Source organism: Elephas maximus, chromosome Y (genome assembly GCF_024166365.1).
Source record: "Elephas maximus indicus isolate mEleMax1 chromosome Y, mEleMax1 primary haplotype, whole genome shotgun sequence".
Classification (NCBI taxonomy): Eukaryota; Metazoa; Chordata; class Mammalia; order Proboscidea; family Elephantidae; genus Elephas; species Elephas maximus.
In genome coordinates this window covers 2,291,535-2,310,648 of record NC_064847.1, presented here as the reverse complement: position 1 = coordinate 2,310,648, position 19,114 = coordinate 2,291,535, and positions in this window count along the sequence as shown.

Genomic DNA, 19,114 nt, shown 5'->3' with positions numbered 1-19,114 from the left:
TACCTCTGGGTATAGTCACCAGGATTTTATTCTCAGGTACCTTTGGGTACAGTCACCAGGCCTTCCTTCTTAGGTATCTCTGGGTATAGCTACCAGGCCTTCCTTCTCAGGTATGCCTGGGTACTGTCACCAGGCCTTCCTTCCGAGGTACCTCTGGGTACAGGCACCAGGCGTTGCTTCCGAAGTACCTGTGGTTACAGTCACCAGACCTTCCTTCTCAGGTTCCTCTGGCTGTAGTCACCAGGCCTTTTTTCCGAGTACCTCTGAGCACAGTCATCAGCCCTTTTTCCCGAAGTATCTCTGGGTACAGTCACCAGGCCCTCCTTCCGAGGTACCGCTGTGTTCAGTCACCAGTCCTTCCTTCCGAAGATCCTCTGGGTACAGTCACCAGGCCTTCTTTCCGAAGTACCTCTGGGAATAGTCATCAGGCTTTCCTTCTGAGGTACCTCTGGGTACAGTCAGCAGGCCTTCCTTCTCAGATACCTCTGGGCACAGTCACCAGAGCTTCTTTCTTAGGTACCTCTGAGTACAGTCACCAGCCTTCCTTCTGAGGTACCTTTTGGTACACTTACCAGGTCTTCCTTTTGAGGTACCTCTGTGGACTGTCACCAGGCCTTCCTGCTGAGGCACCCTGGGTACACTCATCAGACACTCCTATTTAGGTACCTCTGGGTACAGTCACCAGGACTTCCTTCCACGGTACCTCTGGGTATATTCACCAGTCCTTCCTTCCGAGGTACCTCTGAGTACGGTCACCAGGCCTTCCTCCTGAGGTAACTCTGGATACAGTCAGTAGGCCTTCCTTCTGAGGTACATCTGGGAAATGTCACCAGGCCTTCCTTCCGAGGTATCTCTGGGTACAGTTACCAGGCCTTCATTCTCAGGCACCTCTGGGTACAGTCACCAGGCCTTCCTTCTGAGGAAGCCCTTGGGTACAGTCACCGTGCCTTCCTTCTGAGTTACCTCAGCGTATAGTCACCAGGCCTTCCTTCTGAGGTAGCTCTGGGTACAGTCACCAGACCTTTCTTCCGAGGTACCTCTGGGTACCGTCACCGGGCCTTCCTACTGAGGTAAATTTTTGTACGGTCACCAGGCCTTCCTTCCGAGGTACCTCTGGGTACAGTCACCAGGCCTTCCTACTGAGGTACCACTGGGTACAGTCACAAGGCCTTCCTTCTCAGATACCTGTGGGTACAGTCACCAGGCCCTCTTTCCGAGGTACCTTTGGGTACAGTCACTAGGCCTTTCTTCCAATATACCTCTGGATGTCCTTACTAGGCCTTCCTTCCAATTACCTCTGGGTACAGTCACCAGGCCTTCCTTCTGAGGTACCTCTGAGTACAGTCAGCAGGCCTGCCTTCTCAGATACCTCTGGGTACTGTCACCAGACCTTCCTTCTGAGGTAGCTCTGGGTACAGACACCAGGGCTTCCTTCGGAGGTACCTCTGGGTAAGGTCATCAGGGCTTCCTTCCGAGGTATGTATGGGTAGAGTCACCAGGGCTTCCTTCTAAGGTACGTCTGGGTATAATCACCAGGCCTTCCTTCCGAGGTATCTCTGGGTACAGGCATCAGGCCTTCCCTCCGAAGTACGTCTGGGTACAGTCATCAGGCCTTCGTACCGAGTTACCTCAGGGTACAGTCACCAGGCCTTCCTTCCGAGGTACCTCTGTGTTCAGTCACCCGTCCTTCCTTCCGAGAAACCTCTGGGTACAGTCACCAGGCCTTCTTTCCGAAGTACCTCTGGGAATAGTCACCGGGCCTTGGGTCTGAGGTACCTCTGGGTACAGTCAGCAGGCCTTCCTTCTCAGATACCTCTGGGCACAGTCACCAGGGCTTCCTTCTTAGGTACCTCTGAGTACAGTCACCAGCCTTTCTTCTGAGGTACCTTTTGGTACACTTACCAGGTCTTCCTTTTTTAGGTACCTCTGTGGACTGTCTCCAGGCCTTCCTGCTGAGGCACCTCTGGGTACACTCATTAGACACTCCTATTTAGGTACCTCTGGTACAGTCACCAGGCCTTCCTTCCAAGGTACCTTTGGGTATATTCACCAGAACTTCCTTCCGAGGTACCTCTGGGTACTGTCACCAGGCCTTCCTTCTGAGGTAACTCTGGGTACAGTCAATAGGCCTTCCTTCTGATGTACCTCTGGGTACAGTCACCAGGCCTTTTACCCGAGGAACCTCTGAGTACAGTCAGCAGGGCTGCCTTCTCAGATACCTCTGGGTACAGTCACAAAGCTTTCCTTTTGAGGTAATTCTGGGTACTGTCACCAGGCCTTCCTTCTGAGTTACCTCTGCGTATAGTCACCAGGCCTTCCTTCTGAGGTACCTGTGGGTACAGTCACCAGGTCTTCCTTCCGAGGTACGTCTGGGTATAGTCAGTAGGCCTTCCTTCTGAGGTACCTCTGGGTAATGTCTCCAGGGATTCTATCTCCAGTACTTCTGGGTACAGTCAACAGGCCTTCATTCTCAGGTACCTCTGGGTAGAGTCACCAGGCCTTCATTCTCAGGTACCTCAGGGTACAGTCTCCAGGCCTTCTTTCCGAGGAACCTCTGGGTACAGTCACCAGACCTTCCTTCCGAGGTACCTCTGGGTATCGTCACCAGGCCTTTCTTCTGAGGTAACTCTGGGTACAGTCAGCAGGCCTTCCTCCTCAAATACCTCTGGGCACAGTCACCAGGCCTTCCTTCTTAGGTACGTCTGGGTACAGTCACCAGGCCTTCCTTCTCAGTTACCTTTGGGTACACTTACGAGGTCTTCCTTCTGAGGTACCTCAGTGGACTGTCACCAGGTCTTCCTTCCAAGCTACCTCTGGGTATAGTCACCAGTCCTTCCTTCCGAGGTAACTCTGGGTACAGTCATCAGACCTTTTTTCCGAGGTAACTGTGGGTAAAACCATCAGACCTTTCTTCCGAGATACCTCTGGGTAGAGTGACCAGGCCTTCCTTCCGAGGTACCTCTGAGTACAGTCAGTAGGCCTCCCTTCTGAGGTATATCTGGGTAATGTCACCAGGCCTTCCTTCCGAGGTACCTCTGGGTACAGTCACCAGGCCTTCCTTCTGATGTACTTCTGGGTACAGTCACCAGGCCTTCCTTCCCAGGTACGCCTGGGTACTTTCACCAGGCCTGCCTTCTGAGGTATCTCTGGGTCCTATCACCAGGCCTTCCTTCTGAGGTACCTCTGGGTACAGGCACAAGGCATTCATTCTGAGGTACCTCTGGGTACAGTCACCAGGCCTTCCTTCCGAGGTACCTCTGGGTACAGTCACCAGGCCTTCCTTCCAAGGTACCTCTGGGTATAGTCACCAGTCCTTCCTTCCGAGGTACCTCTGTTTACAGTCACCAGGCCTTCCTTCCGAGGTTCCTCTGGGTTCAGTCACAAGGAGTTCCTTTGCAGGTACCTCTGGGTATACTCACCATGCCTTCCTTCCGAGGTATCTCTGGGTAGAGTCATCAGGACTTCCTTCCCAGGTATCTCTGGGTAGAGTCACCAGGCCTTCATCCGAGGTACCTGTGGGTAGTGTCACCAGGCCTTCCTACCGAGGTAACTCTGGGTACAGTCACCAGGCCTTGTACCCGAGGTACCTCTGGGTATAGTCACCAGGCCTTCCTTCCGAGGTACCTCTCGGTACAGTCAGTAGGCCTTCCTTCTGAGGTACCTCTGGGTAATGCCTCCAGGGATTCCTTCTCCTGTACCTCTGGATACAGTCACCAGGCCTTCATTCTCAGATACCTCTGGGTACAGTCACCAGGCTTTCATTCTCAGGTACCTTTGGGTACAGTCACCAGGCCTTCCTTCTGAGGTACCTCTGAGTACAGTCAGCAGGCCTGCCTTCTCAGATAACTCTGGGTACAGTCACCAGGCTTTCCTTCTGACGTAGTTCTGGGTACAGTCACCAGGCCTTCCTTCTGACGTACTCTGGGTACAGTCACCCGGACTTCGGTCTGAGGTACCTGTGTGTAGAGTCACCAGGCCTTCCTTCTGAGGCACCTCTGGGTACAGTCACCAGGCCTTCCTTCTGATGTACTCTGGGTACAGTCACCCGGACTTCCTTCTGAGGTACCTGTGTGTAGAGTCACCAGCCCTTCCTTCCGAGGCACCTCTGGGTACAGTCACCAGGCCTTCCTTCTGAGGTACTCTGGGTACAGTCAGTAGGCCTTCCTTTCGAGGTACCTCTGGGTATAGTTACCAGGCCTTCCTTCTCAGGTACCTCTGGGTACAGTCACCAGGTCTGCCTTCCCATGTACCTCTGGATACTGTCACCAGGCCTTCATTCCGAGGTACCTCTGGGTACAGTCACCAGGCCTTCCTTCTGAGGTACTCTGGGTACAGTCAGTAGGCCTTCCTTCCGAGTTATGTCTGGGTACAGTCACCAGGCCTTTATTCTGAGGTACCTCTGGGTACAGTCACCAGGCCTTCCTTCTGAGGTCCCTCTGTGTACAGTCACCAGGCATTCCTTCTGAGTTACCTCTGGGTACAGTCACCAGGCCTTTCTTCCGAGTACCTCTGAGCACAGTCATAAGGACTTTCTCCCGAACTACCTCTGGGTACAGTTACCAGGCCTTCCTTCCGAGGTACCTCTGTGTTCAGTCACCAGTCCTTCCTTCTGAGGAACCTCTGGGTAGAGTCACCAGGCCTTCCTTTCTAGGTCTCTCTGGGTATAGTCACCAGGCCTTCCTTCTGATGTAGCTCTGGGTACAGTCAGCATTCCTTCCTTCTTAAAATCCTCTGGGCACAGTCACCAGGCCTTCCTTCTTAGGTTTCTCTGGGTACAGTCACCAGGCCGTCCTTCTCAGGTACCTTTATGTATACTTACCAGGTCTTCCTTTTGTTGTACCTCTGTGGAGTGTCACCAGGCCTTCCTTCTGAAGCACCTCTGGGTACACTCATGAGGAATTCCTAATTAGGTACCTCTGCGTACAGTCACCAGGCCTTCCTTCCAAGGTACGTCTGGGTATAGTCACCAGTCCTTCCTTCGGAGGTACCTCTGGGTACTGTCACCAGGCCTTCCTCCCGAGGTAACTCTGGGTACAGTCAGTAGGTCTTCCTTCTGAGGTATTTCTGGGTAATGTCACCAGGCCTTCCTTCCGAGGTACCTCTGGGTACAGTTACCAGGCCTTCATTCTCAGGCACATCTGGGTACTGTCTCTAGGTCTTCCTTCCAAGGTACCCCTGGGTACAGACACCGGACGTTTTTTCCGAGGTAACTCTGGGTACAGTCACCAGGCCTTCCTTCCGAGGTACCTCTGGATACTGTCACCAGGCCTTCCTGCAGAGGTAACTCTGGGTACAGTCACCAGGCCTTCATCCGAGTTTCCTCTGGGTACAGTCACCAGGACTTCCATCCGAGCTAACTCTGGGTACAGACACCAGGTATTCCTTCTGAGGTACCTCTGGGTACAGTCAGCAGGCCTTCCTTCTGAGGTACCTGTGGGTACAGTCACAAGGACTTCCTTCCGAGGTACCCCTGGGTATAGTCACCAGGCCTTCTTTCTCAGGTACCTCTGAGTACAGTCAGAGGCCTGCCTTCTCAGATACCTCTGGGTACAGTTACCAGGCTTTCCTTTTGAGGTATTCTTGGTACAGTCACCCAGCCTTCCTTCTGAGGTACCTGTGTGTAGAGTCACCAGGTCTTCCTTCCGATTCACCTCTGGGTACAGTCACCAGGCCTTCCTTCCAGGTACCTCTGGGAACAGTCATCAGGCCTTCCTTCCGAGTTACCTCTGGGTTCCGTCACAAGGAGTTCCTTTGGAGGTACCTCTGGGTATACTCACCATGCCTTCCTTCCGAGGTATCTCTGGGTAGAGTCATCAGGACTTCCTTCCCAGGTATCTCTGGGTAGAGTCACCAGGCCTTCATCCGAGGTACCTGTGGGTAGTGTCACCAGGCCTTCCTACCGAGGTAACTCTGGGTACAGTCACCAGGCCTTGTACCCGAGGTACCTCTGGGTATAGTCACCAGGCCTTCCTTCCGAGGTACCTCTGGGTACATCAGTAGGCCTTCCTTCTGAGGTACCTCTGGGTAATGCCTCCAGGGATTCCTTCTCCTGTACCTCTGGATACAGTCACCAGGCCTTCCTTCTCAGATACCTCTGGGTATAGTCACCAGGATTTTATTCTCAGGTACCTTTGGGTACAGTCACCAGGCCTTCCTTCTTAGGTATCTCTGGGTATAGCTACCAGGCCTTCCTTCTCAGGTATGCCTGGGTACTGTCACCAGGCCTTCCTTCCGAGGTACCTCTGGGTACAGGCACCAGGCGTTGCTTCCGAAGTACCTGTGGTTACAGTCACCAGACCTTCCTTCTCAGGTTCCTCTGGCTGTAGTCACCAGGCCTTTTTTCCGAGTACCTCTGAGCACAGTCATCAGCCCTTTTTCCCGAAGTATCTCTGGGTACAGTCACCAGGCCCTCCTTCCGAGGTACCGCTGTGTTCAGTCACCAGTCCTTCCTTCCGAGGATCCTCTGGGTACAGTCACCAGGCCTTCTTTCCGAAGTACCTCTGGGAATAGTCATCAGGCTTTCCTTCTGAGGTACCTCTGGGTACAGTCAGCAGGCCTTCCTTCTCAGATACCTCTGGGCACAGTCACCAGAGCTTCTTTCTTAGGTACCTCTGAGTACAGTCACCAGCCTTCCTTCTGAGGTACCTTTTGGTACACTTACCAGGTCTTCCTTTTGAGGTACCTCTGTGGACTGTCACCAGGCCTTCCTGCTGAGGCACCCTGGGTACACTCATCAGACACTCCTATTTAGGTACCTCTGGGTACAGTCACCAGGACTTCCTTCCACGGTACCTCTGGGTATATTCACCAGTCCTTCCTTCCGAGGTACCTCTGAGTACGGTCACCAGGCCTTCCTCCTGAGGTAACTCTGGATACAGTCAGTAGGCCTTCCTTCTGAGGTACATCTGGGAAATGTCACCAGGCCTTCCTTCCGAGGTATCTCTGGGTACAGTTACCAGGCCTTCATTCTCAGGCACCTCTGGGTACAGTCACCAGGCCTTCCTTCTGAGGAAGCCCTTGGGTACAGTCACCGTGCCTTCCTTCTGAGTTACCTCTGCGTATAGTCACCAGGCCTTCCTTCTGAGGTAGCTCTGGGTACAGTCACCACACCTTTCTTCCGAGGTACCTCTGGGTACCGTCACCGGGCCTTCCTACTGAGGTAAATTTTTGTACGGTCACCAGGCCTTCCTTCCGAGGTACCTCTGGGTACAGTCACCAGGCCTTCCTACTGAGGTACCACTGGGTACAGTCACAAGGCCTTCCTTCTCAGATACCTGTGGGTACAGTCACCAGGCCTTCTTTCCGAGGTACCTTTGGGTACAGTCACTAGGCCTTTCTTCCAATATACCTCTGGATGTCCTTACTAGGCCTTCCTTCCAATTACCTCTGGGTACAGTCACCAGGCCTTCCTTCTGAGGTACCTCTGAGTACAGTCAGCAGGCCTGCCTTCTCAGATACCTCTGGATACTGTCACCAGACCTTCCTTCTGAGGTAGCTCTGGGTACAGACACCAGGGCTTCCTTCGGAGGTACCTCTGGGTAAGGTCATCAGGGCTTCCTTCCGAGGTATGTATGGGTAGAGTCACCAGGGCTTCCTTCTAAGGTACGTCTGGGTATAATCACCAGGCCTTCCTTCCGAGGTATCTCTGGGTACAGGCATCAGGCCTTCCCTCCGAAGTACGTCTGGGTACAGTCATCAGGCCTTCGTACCGAGTTACCTCAGGGTACAGTCACCAGGCCTTCCTTCCGAGGTACCTCTGTGTTCAGTCACCCGTCCTTCCTTCCGAGAAACCTCTGGGTACAGTCACCAGGCCTTCTTTCCGAAGTACCTCTGGGAATAGTCACCGGGCCTTGGGTCTGAGGTACCTCTGGGTACAGTCAGCAGGCCTTCCTTCTCAGATACCTCTGGGCACAGTCACCAGGGCTTCCTTCTTAGGTACCTCTGAGTACAGTCACCAGCCTTTCTTCTGAGGTACCTTTTGGTACACTTACCAGGTCTTCCTTTTTTAGGTACCTCTGTGGACTGTCTCCAGGCCTTCCTGCTGAGGCACCTCTGGGTACACTCATTAGACACTCCTATTTAGGTACCTCTGGTACAGTCACCAGGCCTTCCTTCCAAGGTACCTTTGGGTATATTCACCAGAACTTCCTTCCGAGGTACCTCTGGGTACTGTCACCAGGCCTTCCTTCTGAGGTAACTCTGGGTACAGTCAATAGGCCTTCCTTCTGATGTACCTCTGGGTACAGTCACCAGGCCTTTTACCCGAGGAACCTCTGAGTACAGTCAGCAGGGCTGCCTTCTCAGATACCTCTGGGTACAGTCACAAAGCTTTCCTTTTGAGGTAATTCTGGGTACTGTCACCAGGCCTTCCTTCTGAGTTACCTCTGCGTATAGTCACCAGGCCTTCCTTCTGAGGTACCTGTGGGTACAGTCACCAGGTCTTCCTTCCGAGGTACGTCTGGGTATAGTCAGTAGGCCTTCCTTCTGAGGTACCTCTGGGTAATGTCTCCAGGGATTCTATCTCCAGTACTTCTGGGTACAGTCAACAGGCCTTCATTCTCAGGTACCTCTGGGTAGAGTCACCAGGCCTTCATTCTCAGGTACCTCAGGGTACAGTCTCCAGGCCTTCTTTCCGAGGAACCTCTGGGTACAGTCACCAGACCTTCCTTCCGAGGTACCTCTGGGTATCGTCACCAGGCCTTTCTTCTGAGGTAACTCTGGGTACAGTCAGCAGGCCTTCCTCCTCAAATACCTCTGGGCACAGTCACCAGGCCTTCCTTCTTAGGTACGTCTGGGTACAGTCACCAGGCCTTCCTTCTCAGTTACCTTTGGGTACACTTACGAGGTCTTCCTTCTGAGGTACCTCAGTGGACTGTCACCAGGTCTTCCTTCCAAGGTACCTCTGGGTATAGTCACCAGTCCTTCCTTCCGAGGTAACTCTGGGTACAGTCATCAGACCTTTTTTCCGAGGTAACTGTGGGTAAAACCATCAGACCTTTCTTCCGAGATACCTCTGGGTAGAGTGACCAGGCCTTCCTTCCGAGGTACCTCTGAGTACAGTCAGTAGGCCTCCCTTCTGAGGTATATCTGGGTAATGTCACCAGGCCTTCCTTCCGAGGTACCTCTGGGTACAGTCACCAGGCCTTCCTTCTGATGTACTTCTGGGTACAGTCACCAGGCCTTCCTTCCCAGGTACGCCTGGGTCCTTTCACCAGGCCTGCCTTCTGAGGTATGTCTGGGTCCTATCACCAGGCCTTCCTTCTGAGGTACCTCTGGGTACAGGCACAAGGCATTCATTCTGAGGTACCTCTGGGTACAGTCACCAGGCCTTCCTTCCGAGGTACCTCTGGGTACAGTCACCAGGCCTTCCTTCCAAGGTACCTCTGGGTATAGTCACCAGTCCTTCCTTCCGAGGTACCTCTGTTTACAGTCACCAGGCCTTCCTTCCGAGGTTCCTCTGGGTTCAGTCACAAGGAGTTCCTTTGCAGGTACCTCTGGGTATACTCACCATGCCTTCCTTCCGAGGTATCTCTGGGTAGAGTCATCAGGACTTCCTTCCCAGGTATCTCTGGGTAGAGTCACCAGGCCTTCATCCGAGGTACCTGTGGGTAGTGTCACCAGGCCTTCCTACCGAGGTAACTCTGGGTACAGTCACCAGGCCTTGTACCCGAGGTACCTCTGGGTATAGTCACCAGGCCTTCCTTCCGAGGTACCTCTCGGTACAGTCAGTAGGCCTTCCTTCTGAGGTACCTCTGGGTAATGCCTCCAGGGATTCCTTCTCCTGTACCTCTGGATACAGTCACCAGGCCTTCATTCTCAGATACCTCTGGGTACAGTCACCAGGCTTTCATTCTCAGGTACCTTTGGGTACAGTCACCAGGCCTTCCTTCTGAGGTACCTCTGAGTACAGTCAGCAGGCCTGCCTTCTCAGATAACTCTGGGTACAGTCACCAGGCTTTCCTTCTGACGTAGTTCTGGGTACAGTCACCAGGCCTTCCTTCTGACGTACTCTGGGTACAGTCACCCGGACTTCGGTCTGAGGTACCTGTGTGTAGAGTCACCAGGCCTTCCTTCTGAGGCACCTCTGGGTACAGTCACCAGGCCTTCCTTCTGATGTACTCTGGGTACAGTCACCCGGACTTCCTTCTGAGGTACCTGTGTGTAGAGTCACCAGCCCTTCCTTCCGAGGCACCTCTGGGTACAGTCACCAGGCCTTCCTTCTGAGGTACTCTGGGTACAGTCAGTAGGCCTTCCTTTCGAGGTACCTCTGGGTATAGTTACCAGGCCTTCCTTCTCAGGTACCTCTGGGTACAGTCACCAGGTCTGCCTTCCCATGTACCTCTGGATACTGTCACCAGGCCTTCATTCCGAGGTACCTCTGGGTACAGTCACCAGGCCTTCCTTCTGAGGTACTCTGGGTACAGTCAGTAGGCCTTCCTTCCGAGTTATGTCTGGGTACAGTCACCAGGCCTTTATTCTGAGGTACCTCTGGGTACAGTCACCAGGCCTTCCTTCTGAGGTCCCTCTGTGTACAGTCACCAGGCATTCCTTCTGAGTTACCTCTGGGTACAGTCACCAGGCCTTTCTTCCGAGTACCTCTGAGCACAGTCATAAGGACTTTCTCCCGAACTACCTCTGGGTACAGTTACCAGGCCTTCCTTCCGAGGTACCTCTGTGTTCAGTCACCAGTCCTTCCTTCTGAGGAACCTCTGGGTAGAGTCACCAGGCCTTCCTTTCTAGGTCTCTCTGGGTATAGTCACCAGGCCTTCCTTCTGATGTAGCTCTGGGTACAGTCAGCATTCCTTCCTTCTTAAAATCCTCTGGGCACAGTCACCAGGCCTTCCTTCTTAGGTTTCTCTGGGTACAGTCACCAGGCCGTCCTTCTCAGGTACCTTTATGTATACTTACCAGGTCTTCCTTTTGTTGTACCTCTGTGGAGTGTCACCAGGCCTTCCTTCTGAAGCACCTCTGGGTACACTCATGAGGAATTCCTAATTAGGTACCTCTGCGTACAGTCACCAGGCCTTCCTTCCAAGGTACCTCTGGGTATAGTCACCAGTCCTTCCTTCGGAGGTACCTCTGGGTACTGTCACCAGGCCTTCCTCCCGAGGTAACTCTGGGTACAGTCAGTAGGTCTTCCTTCTGAGGTATTTCTGGGTAATGTCACCAGGCCTTCCTTCCGAGGTACCTCTGGGTACAGTTACCAGGCCTTCATTCTCAGGCACATCTGGGTACTGTCTCTAGGTCTTCCTTCCAAGGTACCCCTGGGTACAGACACCGGACGTTTTTTCCGAGGTAACTCTGGGTACAGTCACCAGGCCTTCCTTCCGAGGTACCTCTGGATACTGTCACCAGGCCTTCCTGCAGAGGTAACTCTGGGTACAGTCACCAGGCCTTCATCCGAGTTTCCTCTGGGTACAGTCACCAGGACTTCCATCCGAGCTAACTCTGGGTACAGACACCAGGTATTCCTTCTGAGGTACCTCTGGGTACAGTCAGCAGGCCTTCCTTCTGAGGTACCTGTGGGTAGAGTCACAAGGACTTCCTTCCGAGGTACCCCTGGGTATAGTCACCAGGCCTTCTTTCTCAGGTACCTCTGAGTACAGTCAGAGGCCTGCCTTCTCAGATACCTCTGGGTACAGTTACCAGGCTTTCCTTTTGAGGTATTCTTGGTACAGTCACCCAGCCTTCCTTCTGAGGTACCTGTGTGTAGAGTCACCAGGTCTTCCTTCCGATTCACCTCTGGGTACAGTCACCAGGCCTTCCTTCCGAGGTACCTCTGGGAACAGTCATCAGGCCTTCCTTCCGAGGTACCTCTGGGTTCCGTCACAAGGAGTTCCTTTGGAGGTACCTCTGGGTATACTCACCATGCCTTCCTTCCGAGGTATCTCTGGGTAGAGTCATCAGGACTTCCTTCCCAGGTATCTCTGGGTAGAGTCACCAGGCCTTCATCCGAGGTACCTGTGGGTAGTGTCACCAGGCCTTCCTACCGAGGTAACTCTGGGTACAGTCACCAGGCCTTGTACCCGAGGTACCTCTGGGTATAGTCACCAGGCCTTCCTTCCGAGGTACCTCTGGGTACATCAGTAGGCCTTCCTTCTGAGGTACCTCTGGGTAATGCCTCCAGGGATTCCTTCTCCTGTACCTCTGGATACAGTCACCAGGCCTTCCTTCTCAGATACCTCTGGGTATAGTCACCAGGATTTTATTCTCAGGTACCTTTGGGTACAGTCACCAGGCCTTCCTTCTTAGGTATCTCTGGGTATAGCTACCAGGCCTTCCTTCTCAGGTACGCCTGGGTACTGTCACCAGGCCTTCCTTCCGAGGTACCTCTGGGTACAGGCACCAGGCGTTGCTTCCGAAGTACCTGTGGTTACAGTCACCAGACCTTCCTTCTCAGGTTCCTCTGGCTGTAGTCACCAGGCCTTTTTTCCGAGTACCTCTGAGCACAGTCATCAGCCCTTTTTCCCGAAGTATCTCTGGGTACAGTCACCAGGCCCTCCTTCCGAGGTACCGCTGTGTTCAGTCACCAGTCCTTCCTTCCGAGGATCCGCTGGGTACAGTCACCAGGCCTTCTTTCCGAAGTACCTCTGGGAATAGTCATCAGGCTTTCCTTCTGAGGTACCTCTGGGTACAGTCAGCAGGCCTTCCTTCTCAGATACCTCTGGGCACAGTCACCAGAGCTTCTTTCTTAGGTACCTCTGAGTACAGTCACCAGCCTTCCTTCTGAGGTACCTTTTGGTACACTTACCAGGTCTTCCTTTTGAGGTACCTCTGTGGACTGTCACCAGGCCTTCCTGCTGAGGCACCCTGGGTACACTCATCAGACACTCCTATTTAAGTACCTCTGGGTACAGTCACCAGGACTTCCTTCCACGGTACCTCTGGGTATATTCACCAGTCCTTCCTTCCGAGGTACCTCTGAGTACTGTCACCAGGCCTTCCTCCTGAGGTAACTCTGGGTACAGTCAGTAGGCCTTCCTTCTGAGGTACATCTGGGAAATGTCACCAGGCCTTCCTTCCGAGGTATCTCTGGGTACAGTTACCAGGCCGTCATTCTCAGGCACCTCTGGGTACAGTCACCAGGCCTTCCTTCTGAGGAAGCCCTTGGGTACAGTCACCGTGCCTTCCTTCTGAGTTACCTCTGCGTATAGTCACCAGGCCTTCCTTCTGAGGTAGCTCTGGGTACAGTCACCAGACCTTTCTTCCGAGGTACCTCTGGGTACCGTCACCGGGCCTTCCTACTGAGGTAAATTTTTGTACGGTCACCAGGCCTTCCTTCCGAGGTACCTCTGGGTACAGTCACCAGGCCTTCCTACTGAGGTACCACTGGGTACAGTCACAAGGCCTTCCTTCTCAGATACCTGTGGGTACAGTCACCAGGCCCTCTTTCCGAGGTACCTTTGGGTACAGTCACTAGGCCTTTCTTCCAATATACCTCTGGATGTCCTTACTAGGCCTTCCTTCCAATTACCTCTGGGTACAGTCACCAGGCCTTCCTTCTGAGGTACCTCTGAGTACAGTCAGCAGGCCTGCCTTCTCAGATACCTCTGGGTACTGTCACCAGACCTTCCTTCTGAGGTAGCTCTGGGTACAGACACCAGGGCTTCCTTCGGAGGTACCTCTGGGTAAGGTCATCAGGGCTTCCTTCCGAGGTATGTATGGGTAGAGTCACCAGGGCTTCCTTCTAAGGTACGTCTGGGTATAATCACCAGGCCTTCCTTCCGAGGTATCTCTGGGTACAGGCATCAGGCCTTCCCTCCGAAGTACGTCTGGGTACAGTCATCAGGCCTTCGTACCGAGTTACCTCAGGGTACAGTCACCAGGCCTTCCTTCCGAGGTACCTCTGTGTTCAGTCACCCGTCCTTCCTTCCGAGAAACCTCTGGGTACAGTCACCAGGCCTTCTTTCCGAAGTACCTCTGGGAATAGTCACCGGGCCTTGGGTCTGAGGTACCTCTGGGTACAGTCAGCAGGCCTTCCTTCTCAGATACCTCTGGGCACAGTCACCAGGGCTTCCTTCTTAGGTACCTCTGAGTACAGTCACCAGCCTTTCTTCTGAGGTACCTTTTGGTACACTTACCAGGTCTTCCTTTTTTAGGTACCTCTGTGGACTGTCTCCAGGCCTTCCTGCTGAGGCACCTCTGGGTACACTCATTAGACACTCCTATTTAGGTACCTCTGGTACAGTCACCAGGCCTTCCTTCCAAGGTACCTTTGGGTATATTCACCAGAACTTCCTTCCGAGGTACCTCTGGGTACTGTCACCAGGCCTTCCTTCTGAGGTAACTCTGGGTACAGTCAATAGGCCTTCCTTCTGATGTACCTCTGGGTACAGTCACCAGGCCTTTTACCCGAGGAACCTCTGAGTACAGTCAGCAGGGCTGCCTTCTCAGATACCTCTGGGTACAGTCACAAAGCTTTCCTTTTGAGGTAATTCTGGGTACTGTCACCAGGCCTTCCTTCTGAGTTACCTCTGCGTATAGTCACCAGGCCTTCCTTCTGAGGTACCTGTGGGTACAGTCACCAGGTCTTCCTTCCGAGGTACGTCTGGGTATAGTCAGTAGGCCTTCCTTCTGAGGTACCTCTGGGTAATGTCTCCAGGGATTCTATCTCCAGTACTTCTGGGTACAGTCAACAGGCCTTCATTCTCAGGTACCTCTGGGTAGAGTCACCAGGCCTTCATTCTCAGGTACCTCAGGGTACAGTCTCCAGGCCTTCTTTCCGAGGAACCTCTGGGTACAGTCACCAGACCTTCCTTCCGAGGTACCTCTGGGTATCGTCACCAGGCCTTTCTTCTGAGGTAACTCTGGGTACAGTCAGCAGGCCTTCCTCCTCAAATACCTCTGGGCACAGTCACCAGGCCTTCCTTCTTAGGTACGTCTGGGTACAGTCACCAGGCCTTCCTTCTCAGTTACCTTTGGGTACACTTACGAGGTCTTCCTTCTGAGGTACCTCAGTGGACTGTCACCAGGTCTTCCTTCCAAGGTACCTCTGGGTATAGTCACCAGTCCTTCCTTCCGAGGTAACTCTGGGTACAGTCATCAGACCTTTTTTCCGAGGTAACTGTGGGTAAAACCATCAGACCTTTCTTCCGAGATACCTCTGGGTAGAGTGACCAGGCCTTCCTTCCGAGGTACCTCTGAGTACAGTCAGTAGGCCTCCCTTCTGAGGTATATCTGGGTAATGTCACCAGGCCTTCCTTCCGAGGTACCTCTGGGTACAGTCACCAGGCCTTCCTTCTGATGTACTTCTGGGTACAGTCACCAGGCCTTCCTTCCCAGGTACGCCTGGGTCCTTTCACCAGGCCTGCCTTCTGAGGTATGTCTGGGTCCTATCACCAGGCCTTCCTTCTGAGGTACCTCTGGGTACAGGCACAAGGCATTCATTCTGAGGTACCTCTGGGTACAGTCACCAGGCCTTCCTTCCGAGGTACCTCTGGGTACAGTCACCAGGCCTTCCTTCCAAGGTACCTCTGGGTATAGTCACCAGTCCTTCCTTCCGAGGTACCTCTGTTTACAGTCACCAGGCCTTCCTTCCGAGGTTCCTCTGGGTTCAGTCACAAGGAGTTCCTTTGCAGGTACCTCTGGGTATACTCACCATGCCTTCCTTCCGAGGTATCTCTGGGTAGAGTCATCAGGACTTCCTTCCCAGGTATCTCTGGGTAGAGTCACCAGGCCTTCATCCGAGGTACCTGTGGGTAGTGTCACCAGGCCTTCCTACCGAGGTAACTCTGGGTACAGTCACCAGGCCTTGTACCCGAGGTACCTCTGGGTATAGTCACCAGGCCTTCCTTCCGAGGTACCTCTCGGTACAGTCAGTAGGCCTTCCTTCTGAGGTACCTCTGGGTAATGCCTCCAGGGATTCCTTCTCCTGTACCTCTGGATACAGTCACCAGGCCTTCATTCTCAGATACCTCTGGGTACAGTCACCAGGCTTTCATTCTCAGGTACCTTTGGGTACAGTCACCAGGCCTTCCTTCTGAGGTACCTCTGAGTACAGTCAGCAGGCCTGCCTTCTCAGATAACTCTGGGTACAGTCACCAGGCTTTCCTTCTGACGTAGTTCTGGGTACAGTCACCAGGCCTTCCTTCTGACGTACTCTGGGTACAGTCACCCGGACTTCGGTCTGAGGTACCTGTGTGTAGAGTCACCAGGCCTTCCTTCTGAGGCACCTCTGGGTACAGTCACCAGGCCTTCCTTCTGATGTACTCTGGGTACAGTCACCCGGACTTCCTTCTGAGGTACCTGTGTGTAGAGTCACCAGCCCTTCCTTCCGAGGCACCTCTGGGTACAGTCACCAGGCCTTCCTTCTGAGGTACTCTGGGTACAGTCAGTAGGCCTTCCTTTCGAGGTACCTCTGGGTATAGTTACCAGGCCTTCCTTCTCAGGTACCTCTGGGTACAGTCACCAGGTCTGCCTTCCCATGTACCTCTGGATACTGTCACCAGGCCTTCATTCCGAGGTACCTCTGGGTACAGTCACCAGGCCTTCCTTCTGAGGTACTCTGGGTACAGTCAGTAGGCCTTCCTTCCGAGTTATGTCTGGGTACAGTCACCAGGCCTTTATTCTGAGGTACCTCTGGGTACAGTCACCAGGCCTTCCTTCTGAGGTCCCTCTGTGTACAGTCACCAGGCATTCCTTCTGAGTTACCTCTGGGTACAGTCACCAGGCCTTTCTTCCGAGTACCTCTGAGCACAGTCATAAGGACTTTCTCCCGAACTACCTCTGGGTACAGTTACCAGGCCTTCCTTCCGAGGTACCTCTGTGTTCAGTCACCAGTCCTTCCTTCTGAGGAACCTCTGGGTAGAGTCACCAGGCCTTCCTTTCTAGGTCTCTCTGGGTATAGTCACCAGGCCTTCCTTCTGATGTAGCTCTGGGTACAGTCAGCATTCCTTCCTTCTTAAAATCCTCTGGGCACAGTCACCAGGCCTTCCTTCTTAGGTTTCTCTGGGTACAGTCACCAGGCCGTCCTTCTCAGGTACCTTTATGTATACTTACCAGGTCTTCCTTTTGTTGTACCTCTGTGGAGTGTCACCAGGCCTTCCTTCTGAAGCACCTCTGGGTACACTCATGAGGAATTCCTAATTAGGTACCTCTGCGTACAGTCACCAGGCCTTCCTTCCAAGGTACCTCTGGGTATAGTCACCAGTCCTTCCTTCGGAGGTACCTCTGGGTACTGTCACCAGGCCTTCCTCCCGAGGTAACTCTGGGTACAGTCAGTAGGTCTTCCTTCTGAGGTATTTCTGGGTAATGTCACCAGGCCTTCCTTCCGAGGTACCTCTGGGTACAGTTACCAGGCCTTCATTCTCAGGCACATCTGGGTACTGTCTCTAGGTCTTCCTTCCAAGGTACCCCTGGGTACAGACACCGGACGTTTTTTCCGAGGTAACTCTGGGTACAGTCACCAGGCCTTCCTTCCGAGGTACCTCTGGATACTGTCACCAGGCCTTCCTGCAGAGGTAACTCTGGGTACAGTCACCAGGCCTTCATCCGAGTTTCCTCTGGGTACAGTCACCAGGACTTCCATCCGAGCTAACTCTGGGTACAGACACCAGGTATTCCTTCTGAGGTACCTCTGGGTACAGTCAGCAGGCCTTCCTTCTGAGGTACCTGTGGGTAGAGTCACAAGGACTTCCTTCCGAGGTACCCCTGGGTATAGTCACCAGGCCTTCTTTCTCAGGTACCTCTGAGTACAGTCAGAGGCCTGCCTTCTCAGATACCTCTGGGTACAGTTACCAGGCTTTCCTTTTGAGGTATTCTTGGTACAGTCACCCAGCCTTCCTTCTGAGGTACCTGTGTGTAGAGTCACCAGGTCTTCCTTCCGATTCACCTCTGGGTACAGTCACCAGGCCTTCCTTCCGAGGTACCTCTGGGAACAGTCATCAGGCCTTCCTTCCGAGGTACCTCTGGGTTCCGTCACAAGGAGTTCCTTTGGAGGTACCTCTGGGTATACTCACCATGCCTTCCTTCCGAGGTATCTCTGGGTAGAGTCATCAGGACTTCCTTCCCAGGTATCTCTGGGTAGAGTCACCAGGACTTCATCCGAGGTACCTGTGGGTAGTGTCACCAGGCCTTCCTACCGAGGTAACTCTGGGTACAGTCACCAGGCCTTGTACCCGAGGTACCTCTGGGTATAGTCACCAGGCCTTCCTTCCGAGGTACCTCTGGGTACATCAGTAGGCCTTCCTTCTGAGGTACCTCTGGGTAATGCCTCCAGGGATTCCTTCTCCTGTACCTCTGGATACAGTCACCAGGCCTTCCTTCTCAGATACCTCTGGGTATAGTCACCAGGATTTTATTCTCAGGTACCTTTGGGTACAGTCACCAGGCCTTCCTTCTTAGGTATCTCTGGGTATAGCTACCAGGCCTTCCTTCTCAGGTACGCCTGGGTACTGTCACCAGGCCTTCCTTCCGAGGTACCTCTGGGTACAGGCACCAGGCGTTGCTTCCGAAGTACCTGTGGTTACAGTCACCAGACCTTCCTTCTCAGGTTCCTCTGGCTGTAGTCACCAGGCCTTTTTTCCGAGTACCTCTGAGCACAGTCATCAGCCCTTTTTCCCGAAGTATCTCTGGGTACAGTCACCAGGCCCTCCTTCCGAGGTACCGCTGTGTTCAGTCACCAGTCCTTCCTTCCGAGGATCCGCTGGGTACAGTCACCAGGCCTTCTTTCCGAAGTACCTCTGGGAATAGTCATCAGGCTTTCCTTCTGAGGTACCTCTGGGTACAGTCAGCAGGCCTTCCTTCTCAGATACCTCTGGGCACAGTCACCAGAGCTTCTTTCTTAGGTACCTCTGAGTACAGTCACCAGCCTTCCTTCTGAGGTACCTTTTGGTACACTTACCAGGTCTTCCTTTTGAGGTACCTCTGTGGACTGTCACCAGGCCTTCCTGCTGAGGCACCCTGGGTACACTCATCAGACACTCCTATTTAAGTACCTCTGGGTACAGTCACCAGGACTTCCTTCCACGGTACCTCTGGGTATATTCACCAGTCCTTCCTTCCGAGGTACCTCTGAGTACTGTCACCAGGCCTTCCTCCTGAGGTAACTCTGGGTACAGTCAGTAGGCCTTCCTTCTGAGGTACATCTGGGAAATGTCACCAGGCCTTCCTTCCG